This window comes from Archocentrus centrarchus, chromosome 3 (assembly GCF_007364275.1).
Source record: "Archocentrus centrarchus isolate MPI-CPG fArcCen1 chromosome 3, fArcCen1, whole genome shotgun sequence".
Classification (NCBI taxonomy): Eukaryota; Metazoa; Chordata; class Actinopteri; order Cichliformes; family Cichlidae; genus Archocentrus; species Archocentrus centrarchus.
Window position 1 is genome coordinate 18543136 of NC_044348.1, and position 10954 is coordinate 18554089.

Consider the following 10954-nt stretch of genomic DNA (forward strand, 5'->3'; position numbering starts at 1 on the left):
AAGACCCTCTGTCCAGCAGCAGTCGCTCTCGGGACCTCGGGTTAATTTAATCTCCAGCAAAGCAACAGTTAGATGAAGGGCAACATGTTGAAGTCTGTATTCCGCTGTCATCCGCAGCTGGATTGCATTTATTTGACCTGTTAGAGCTCATGATCAAAAAGACTGCAGGGGTCGGAGGCCGATTTTAAACTTGCTGTAGAGTATACGTCATCAACGAAATGGCCATATTTGCATCAATTATCGATTTAATAAACAAACAAAAAAAAAAAAAAAAAAAAAAAACCCCGATTAACTCCATATTTGTCATCTCTTCATGCTCCGTGCGTGCATCGCTTGTTTTCAGTCTGCCTCTGTCCAAGGTGCTGACCGAGAACGGCCTTTATGAAGATTTCTAAGTACTTTAATAATAATGACAGAGCCATCTCATTTCTGAGTCTTTTTTTAAATTATTAAATAAAGAGGTTTCAGTCACTTTGCTAAGATGTTCGCAAATGGCGTTTTTAACAAACGTCAGTTAAACAGATGAGATAACTACCTGCCGAAGAAAGTTTACATTACACGTTTATTGGTTTGATTCATGAACAAATCATTAAAAAAAAGATGAAATACAAAGACAAAAAAAATCAAGTTTGGCAATAACCTTCTTGGACAAAATTGCATGCAAAAATAAAAATAAAATGACATTGTAATAAAAAAACATTTCACATTTTTGTACATGTTTTAGCTTATTTTCTAAAATAAGAAAAAGCATGCATCTCTGTGATGTATCTGTTCATATGCTGAAGAGGCGAGAACACATTTTATTTACAGTCAGTCTGAAGTGAAATCTGTGCACAGCTCTGTTTGCATGTGGGGACAGCAAACTTTGAGCCCAGTTGTGGAGACACATTCCTCACATTGACCCTTGATTCTCCACAGCTTGACGGCTCCAGCACCACTATGATCCTTTTCTATGACAATAAAGAAAAAAAAAACATGAGCAAACCAACATCGGCTATAATTTAACATTACATAAACAAAAAACACTGTGTGTGGATATATAGTAATGAGATAAAATAATGTCAAGTGAACCCCTCTCATTTAACTGGTTGTGTCATCTCAGCATATATGTAACTCCTTTCAAATGAAGTTTGAGAGGGGGGGCTCAGTGTAGGAGCAGACTGAATTCAGCCCTGTGGCCATGCTGCTGCCAGATTCACCAAATTATATATAAAGAGGCTCCTGGACAATTTAATCCCACTGGGAGACATGGTAAAGTCCTTTCTCTGCCAATTTTCACCCTCTCTCTTATTCAAACCCCTTCTTTCCTCCTGCAGTCCCACAATGCAGGATTGTGCTCTTTTTTTTTCATGTTCTCTTATATCTTTTCTCTGTATGGCTGCCACCCCCAAACCCCTCAGACAGCATGCAGTTTATGCAAATGATCAGCCTTTCATGCTCAAAGTTGAATGAGACCTCAACAAAATCTTTCCCTTGTTCTCCTAGGCACACACACACACACACACACACACACACACACACACACACACACACACACACTGAGCAACTAAGTGTGAAAATATGCTCAAGTATCAGCTTCACATTTGAGGTTCCATTTTTTAAAATCTAAAAATCTTTACTTGATTTCACTGTAAAGCTGTATCTGTTTGTGTGTGTGTGTGTGTGTGGGGGGGGGGGGGGGGGGCATCCCTCTGCATGAAGGTGAAGCAGTATTTTAAATACTGGATGGATGAATTGATGCGTAACAGAGTTCGGAGTTGGTTGGGGAGGAAAAGTGGGAGAAGGTTGAGAGGGGAGTGGAGGGAGTGTGTGATGGATGATGAATGTGAAATTCTTGGTGTTCCCAGGGTCTGGGTGGTGTTTGAAAGGCCTGAGGGGGCAGCTGGAGGGGGGCAACTGTGCCCAGCTGTTTGAGGGGGGGGGGGTGTCTCGCTGTCTCTCTCTCTCTCTCTCTGAGAGGCTGTCTTTTTCACCAGCACATAGCCGGGCCATCCAGCCTGCTGCCATAACAACACCACAGCCCCTGTGTCATAATAACACCATGCAGTCACCGCAGAGCAGGAGAACAGGGGAGAGGGAGGGAGCCTGGGGGATGAACGAGAGGGGTGAATGAAGAGTCGAGACATTTCTACCCTGGTGAACTTGAACTTGACTGACAATCAAATGATGACTGGCAGGAGAGAATGGAAATCCACTCCTGAGAGAGTTTGCTCTTTGATTTAGTAAAATAACATACTCGGTATATATTTCAAATAGCAAATTAACAAATGTTTAATTCTTAGTAAGATATTTATTAGGTAGTTGTAATAATTATAAGATTGGTGCATATATTGCATATGACAAGAAGCCTAATCGGGATTTTTATTTGTTATGCTCAGCTGCAATTATAGCACTACAAATTGCTCTCTTGTAAATAAAATAACATAAAACAAGAAATAATATAAAGTAAATGTTATAATAAAATAGGAACTAGTGCCTATTATTAACAGTTAACAGTATAGGAGTACTCTGGTGGCATTACTTCATATACACACGGATACTTTATGTAACATGCTGAAAAACATGAGTTCTCTAATTATAAAACTATATGCTTTTAACATATCAGGACAGGAGCAGGATGCTCTGTTAGGAACTGCAGCTCTATAAATACATGGCTAAAGTTTTCAACATCTTGTTGCCTTAGAATCAGTGCAGGGTGATTGTTTGCTCCAGCCTACAGCTGATAAACGACGACTGGTCCACATCAGGGGTCTTAGCTGCTCAGACCCACTCGACCATGGGAAAAAAACGAGCTGTGAAAGGTCCCCTGTCGCTGTTACAAAGCCAAGAACAAGCCATAGCAGGATAATCGTGTTTATCCCCAGATTAAGACTGGATCGCAGCTGCGGTATCCTTGCGGGAGGAATGGGGGCTGCAGAGATGTAAAACATACAATGTGCTGCCTTCAGGAGAGCTGATCATCTTCCTTACTCTACACAGGTACTGAGATATGAGACTCATTTGGAACAGGCTCATTTCCCCATTAAAAAAATCTTCTTCGATAAAGCTTTGCACTGCTGAGAGGAAGGTCTTGCAATACACAAAAGAAGGTTCCACTAATGTGAGGCCTGGCAATGAAAGCATCGCTCTCACAGCCATCCTCACTTAACAAACAAGCACATCTATCTGAGACAGAGCTAATCAGAGTCTGATCTGAATATTGTATTTGAATATTGATTTTGACACATGGCAACATAAACTGATCAACCAATATACTGATCATCCAAGTCCCCAAAGACAAACTAAATGTGCCAACTCATATAGGCTTTTTTCACTTCATCCAGCCTCCCTAACAACAAAGATGGAGTCCAGTATGTTTCTTCATTTGCGTCTCTGTCCCTTATTCTTTTCCTGATGCTGCGAGCTGACACATTTCTGCAATGAATTGGTGCAATCTATGCAGATTTAAATCAGCAATATAAAGCTTTTTTTTTATTATTATTTTTTACAATATTCAGAGTGTGTTATGTGTTTGGTGGTAAGTGTAGTCAGGTTAGGTAGTTTTTTCTCTTCATAATTTTCTTCATAATTGTAAATGAAGAATAGTTCAAAAAGCATCATTTCTTCTTGACACATGGCCATATTCTTTGTGATTCACATTAGTTCGGGCGTGAGACAACACATTAAAACACATCTATATGCTCACAGTGTGAAAGTCAGTGACAGGCATAAAGAGGTGGGAAGACAAAAGGACAACTTCTCCTGGAGACACTGTTATGGCTGCTGTGCTAATGCAAGCATCTGCTGCTGTCTAGTCTGGACCGTTGTTCCCACCTCAGGGTTTACTGCAGCAGCCTCTCAAATATACAATGTTAGGGGAGAAAAAAAGAAGTGGTGGACCTTTGTGAAAGCAGCCATTGTGGAGAGAAGTCATGATCAGAATTATAATGTGGACTCCGGTCACTATTTACCAACAGGCCAACAGGTCTCCTGCAGCTGCACTGCCCAGCACCAACCTAAAGACTGCACTTGTATGTACATACACACAGGTGCACATTAAGGCTTTTTGTGTTTGTCCATTATACTTCTGAGTACAGTCAAACAGTGCTTTTTCCTTAAAATACATTTCAGGAATTACTAAATATTTTTGAATTCACTAGACAGTTATTGTGCAGACTGGCTACAAAGAGATAATCAAACATGATGTCATAACTCCCTGCCTTCAAAATGTCTCACTGTTTTCTGGACCCCAAAGCACATTCATCCCAGTATGATCCTCATGCATTAATTTAATTTTTAAATAAACATCCAAACAGAAAAATCTGAATGAGAACTAAATGCTTTATGAAATGCTAATAAGTGGGATTTAAAGCATTACAGTATGCTGGTAGTCATACAGTATTCTGGTGTACGAGCGCTTATAATTATCCAGCTTTGCACTAACCCTTATCCATCCAGCTCAATGTCAATTTGTAATAAAGGAACAGTTCCCCTTTTATTTGTTTAAGCCATGGCCTCTAGCTATCAAACCCAGTATGGTGGCATTACAGAAAAAAAAAAATCAACCTATAAAAAATTATTGTTATGTTATTGGTGATGTTTGGTTCTTTCTAAAAAAAAAATCTAAAATAGTGGTGGTGGTGGGGGGGGGTGTAAGCATCTAGAAACAACATAATTTTAGATTACCTTTCATTTAGCATTATTATTATTATTATTATTATTTATTGCAATTTATATTTAATGACAATAAAATTCGACTCGAATGGTCTAAATATAAAATTATCTTAACATTTTTAGAATCCTTCTGTCTTTGTATTGTTGGGTGGACTCGATAGGTGGTGCTGCGCCTTTAAATGGGCCTGCTCGCTTTGCTCCCACTTTTGGTGCAATTATGTTAATATGCAGAGCTTGTCTGCGTCCTACTCATTATCTGCTAGAACTGCGTGATTGTTTTCTTTATTTTACATCTTTTGCACATTTTTTTTATCCTGCATGCCGTGGTCTACCAGAGACCAACAGAGTTCTCTAAGGTGGAATAAAGATTTTTCTGCAAGACGCGCCGCGCTGTGCGCGGGTTATTCTCTCGGGTTCATCACTGTCATTTAAAAGAAATAAATAAATCGTTTTTAAGAGCTACATTTGTAAAAAGTTATTACCAAGGCTGTTTTCCTTTTTTGATGATATAGACCACACACTATTAAATTATATGTAGGTCACCACACTGATGGACCTCGAGTTAAACCCGGGCCTAACATGAATCTTTCTCCGTTCATCACCATCACGACAGGAAACAGGAGGCGGGAGGAAGCGTTTAAAAATATCTGAAAACAGTGAGTTAGAAGAAGGAAGGTTAAAAAAGAAAAAAAAAAACATCAATGAATGCAGCATTTGGGTTTGGGTTAACAAGGAGGTAAGAGAAGGAAGTGTGTTTTTTGCCCATCACTAAATGTTCATTAGCCCATCAGCTTCAGCCATATCTTTTTTTTTTTTTTTTTAAATTAAAGGGGCCAAAAGTTCATTTTAAAATATGAAACTCCCGTCTTGCTTCAGCCCTCTGACTCCTTTATAAATAATCATTCTTTCTGAAACGAAAACGTGAATCAGTGTTTTATTTTCTAGGGGGGAAAAAAGTCATGTTTTTGTATATTATACAAACTAAAAATAGAAAAAGCTAAAATAATGAATGGATCCGTTATTACGGGCTAATGGGTTAAAGGATTTTACCTAAACAAGACATTTTCAACTCGAGTACTTGGCGTTTTGGTTTCTAATTCTCTATCTGCAGATGTCAGAAAAAGTTCTATCTCTACTTGATTTTAAAATAATTATTATGAAGCTAGAAACTGCAAATGTAATCTGACAATATTCTGGAGTATTTTAAGTGAGGGATTTGTTTTTAAAGCAGGCCAAACAAATACATGCAATATACAGAAACACAAAGAAATTCCACATATTTAATTTTAAACATTTTATTTTTGCTGACTAGCTTTTATGTGGAAAGAGTTATATACAAGGAGGTGACAGGCAATCACTCTTAGCAATTATAATAACTTTAAAATGTCAGAAGTTTAGAAAATGGTGTATGAACATGTGTTTTTTTTTTAGTGTTATGCATACTAATTTATGGTAAGCTACAGTTACTTAAACTGAGGCTTTAGTTTTTCTCCTTTATGTTTAACTTCTATAAACTTGATACACGTGTTTGGATTTTTACTAGTTTTAATTGTTTCACCACTTGTGGAGGCACAGAGACGCGAGGTTCCCACAGGTTCAATATGATCAAATGTCATGAGATTTTTCACCTACTGAATCAATGACTTATTCACTCTCTGTTCAATTACAGTAGCGGTTAGAAGTACAGTGATTCACAGAATGACCTTCAAAAGGCCACAGAAATGTGACCGCACTGATTAGGTACATCTCCATTAAGTGAGAGCACACCAGAGGTGACAGTTAAGACAGGAAGGTGTAAAGACAGCAGTGATTTGTATCTGATGGACAGCTAATGATGGACTACATTAATGAGGCCATGCTTTGTGCTAACACGTGCATTTTAAAGGCAGCAGAAAAACTCCATCTAGATGATTCCCAGAATGCTACAAACATCCTCTCATACTTTAATCAAAGAAGGAGGTGTTGCATTTAGAAGTCAGTGAAATTCCTTAGTAATAACTGTGTTTTTAAAAAATTCAAAGGGGGTCCTATCCCTGTGAAAGACATAAGCTGATACTTGTGATTTTTCTCCTGCAGCTTAACAGTTCTGACCAGTTTTGGGACCTGGAAATTTTGCAGTTGGTAAAACTTTAGGGGATTTATGGGATTCATGCTGTGATGTGTAAAATACGCAGCTTGCCAAAGGGAGACAATCTGCAGTATCTAGTCATGATGATATTTAATGGAGCTAAACTGCATTCAGCTTTAATTTTTTTTTTTTAGTATTAAGCTGGAATCTGAAAGTTAAAAAAATTAAATGTAATAAGATTTTTCCCAAACAAAAAGCATGACTTGCATTTCATTTCTAATGGGGGTGAAATACATTCTAACTATACTTGTTCAAGTTTCTTTTAATCACAGCAATACAAACATGACATGAGGTAAAAAATAATGTTTTAGATTTGAAGTGAAAACACCAAATATTATTCGAAGAAATCAGTCGGTTTCTGACAGAGGTGTGTGACAGGAAGATTCCTGTTTATTTGAACATTCATATTCAACAGGGGCTTCTTTCAGTTTTTAACTTTCATAAATATTGAAGTGAAACTGTGTGATCATTATTTCTAGGCTACCCAAAAGCATTCTCCAGAAAAGTTAAGAGTTCAGTGTTAAAACTTATTAGAAGAAATGTGTTTTGTTTCTGGGATTAGGTGCATTTGATCGTGGGACTGCTGATAATTATTGGTGCTTGAAAAGGTTCAACAAAAAACAACTGTCTCATTTTGACTGGCTGAAAACAGATTATTCAGTTAACTGATAAATTATTCACTTAATCTTTGCAACTTAATTTCCCTAAAAACCTAAAACAGTGTCTTCATTGTGTCAGTCTTTTTCTGATCAATGATTCAAAATGCCAGTATATTCAGAATATCTTCAAATGAAAAGCAACAAATACTCACAAATAAGAAGGAATGTGGAGGCATCTTTCATTGAAAATCATCAATTAGCAAAATCATGGTGAATGTATTTCCATAAAGAGTCTCGGCAAAGGTTCAGTTCATTTAATAAAACTAACACACACACATAACCTACCTGAAAACACAACATGTCCTCCTGAGTTGGAGATTTTCTTTCTTTCTTTTTATTCACATAAAGTAAAGAAGCTGAGGATCTGGAGGTCATTCCTACTTTCGGTTATCTAGCTTTATGATGCATGATTAACACTCATACAGCTAGATAACCAAAGACAGGAACAGGCTCCGTTGTTAGCCACAGCAAAAGGTAAGTCCGAGGCTCCCTGGGAACAAAGACAATGGTTAATGTGTTTATGCATGTTTAGCTGCATGTTTCATTGATCACTTCAACAACATCAGATGGTGATTTCAGTTTTTTCAAAATAAATAAATAAAATCAGATATGTCAAATCCAAATCTCCATAACTTTTCCGAACCCAATGAACCCATTTTAATCTCAGCAGTCTGTCAGTCACTGTGACACTCAGTTCTAGGTTCTAGGCAATGGGCTAAGTGCATAAATACATATGAAAAAAAGGTGTGGGGTGATAAACTGCACAGTAGCAGTTCCTGTTGCACTTCACAGTGTGACTTCACAGTTACATGTAGTCTAGTCTGTGTGAACATTTTTGATTTCTGTACTGCTTCTCACGGTTTGCAAACAAACTGTCAGATCATCAGTAAGAAAACTCCATGTTTTAACATTTTAATCAGCCCCACATAAAGTCTTTCATTAGAGCCCATCTTCCACAGCAATATTTCGCCTAATGAATCTGTCAAATATATATGCTAAACACTATGAACTAATTAATATGATAATGGATGGATGGATTATTATTTTTATCAGCCTTTGGTTAATTTTACAGCTACACATGATGAATTGTTATTATTGTTATTATAGGTATTATTATGGTGCCACTACTGCTTTGGTAAGTGATTAACCTGTCAAAGTTTTTAAAAAATCCTTTAAGTGTTAACAATGTAAATCATTGCGTTTTATAGTTATATCTATTTTTAAATTATTAGCTAAATATTTGACTCAAATCAACCTCATGATGACCTCACGTTTTCCCCCGGTACGTCTGACGTCAGTAGTTTTAATTGGGAAATAGATGCACTGACAAAGGCGTGCGTCACTTTCTAACGCATACAAATATCACCACTTTTTATACATATATAAATATATATAATTTAAAAATATTCTGAGAGCAACAGACAGCAGTTTCTACTGTGGGTTTATTAATTTCAATTAACACATTAATAAATCTCGCAATATTGGTGTTAAGTTGCCTTTATTGGCTTGGACGATGTGTGAGAGACTCCTGGTTGAACAGAGTAGGCCTGTATACCCAGGGCTTCACTGTCACAACAAATATTTTGTCCTTGTTATATAAGTTAAGTCTTAGGTTTACTCATGCACGATTCTAACGTTGTTCTTAGTTAAACTAGTTATAAAAAGCATACATATTTATCTACTGGTCATGGGTTTGACGGTGGACTTCAATATATCACGTTAAATAAACGCCCGCTATAATCCTAAAGGTGCATAATATCAGGCCAGTGCATCTACACGCTAAGAACGAGGTGCATTTGGTGACACACGCGTGAAGATTGTCTGATCTGTGGAAACTAATCAAGACCACTGGAACCCAAAGACTCACTTTTCAAGATGCCTCCTGCTTTCGCGGAGACTAAAACATCCACATGTGGCAAAGAGGGACCAGCCAGCGGAGCATCATTCGGGCTCCAGATGTGCAGAACATGGAAATGAGTTTCTGTACAGCCTCGGCTCGACAAATAGGTGAGCGCGTGGATCAAATCGATAAATCCCACGCCATCTGCCGAGGCTGCGCGGACGGCTGTGGATGAGACATCCTTGTCGTACAGTGCGTTTGTATCCGAGATCAGGACGTTCCCGGGTCAGCGCCGTGATCTCCGTGAGACCAACGGGAGGAGCGAGATGCTCTGCCACGCAAACGAGCCTTTTCATCCGCCGCGTCCAAATGCGAGCATCACTCCGCGGTCCTGAAGCTGCGATGTGTCCCTTGACAGACACTTCGGTACTCTCCTCTCACCTCCTCTCCGGCTTTTTTTCTCAATACTTCCTCCTCCTTTTGCTGACGTCACACAGACGGCAAGTTGCCGATAACCAATCGCAAACTCTCCCTCCGTGTGTGCGTGCGTGTTTTTGGAGAACATTACATCGTTGTTACACACTTTTAACTTTGAATCCGTGAGAAGTGGAAACTTCAGGCGTTTTAAACCAAACCAATTAAAAAAATGAAAAATTAATGTAAAAAAAACATAATTAATAGCTAAAGATTAAAAATTCAGTTATTATTATTACTATAATCATTCATATAAGTGTTATTATTTTAGTTCTAATGACTCTCAGCTTATTTTATCTCTATAATTATCAGCAGCTCAAAGGCTCAGCTTGTTATAGGCGTATTGCTCCTACAAACAAACGGTTACTGTCCCCAGTTAACACCAACGATACTGTACTATTTATTCTTTCCTTTGCTTTTTTCCCCCTCGTTTTTAAGATGTGTTGATGAAAACAAGAAACTATTTCCGACACCCTGGAATCAGACCACAAGCGCTCTCACACACAATCCTTTTTTTCTGTTGCAAACAGAGGTAATTGATTATCACCTGCTTCCCAGTAATTAAAGTCTCCAAACAGATCTGGACAATTTCCGACTTTAGTGCCTCCCAGCGGTAGCAAAAAAAAAAAAAAAAAAAAAAAAAATTAACATCACAGTGGCACACACATGAGCAATACCCACCTCTATCTACATGTGTCCCCCCCCCCCCCCTCTTTATTTAACCTTTACACATTTTCATTAATCTATAAAGAAACCAATAATTGACTGAAAAACTTTATAACCCAATGCTGCAAATGTGCCAGTATCTCCATTTGTGCCTGGTAGGAAAAAAATATAGAGACAGTGCAGAAACCCTCACTTCTTACATCTCACTTAGAGGTCCTTAAGTTCAGAGGAAAAAAATAGGTTGCACAACTTTTCTTATTGCATCACTTCTCAAAAATACAAAAACTGGAAAGAGTGATAAGAGAATGCAGGAAAGAGTCTTTCAGACCAACTCAGATTTTGAGCTAAATAGTTTTGGAGGTAGAATGAGTACGAATCTGATTTTAGATTAAATATTTGACTCCTAATTATTAATAATTAGATTATTTTATATTGAGGTCTTTTCCATTGATTCATTGCTTGTTGCTTTTGGACTGGCCAAAGTCAGTAACACAACATAAACACATTCTAATGTATATATTTTCTCTCTCTCTC

At 37.8% G+C, this 10954-nt stretch overlaps 1 long non-coding RNA gene across 1 annotated transcript; it reads right to left on the reverse strand.

The window, feature by feature from the left end:
* Window positions 1–426: 426 nt before the first annotated feature.
* LOC115801140 (uncharacterized) lies at window positions 427–7860 on the reverse strand. The gene is made up of 2 exons (XR_004021716.1): window positions 7726–7860; window positions 427–950 (listed from the first exon to the last, which is right to left on the reverse strand). It is a non-coding gene; the product is annotated as an uncharacterized LOC115801140 (long non-coding RNA).
* Window positions 7861–10954: the final 3094 nt, after the last annotated feature.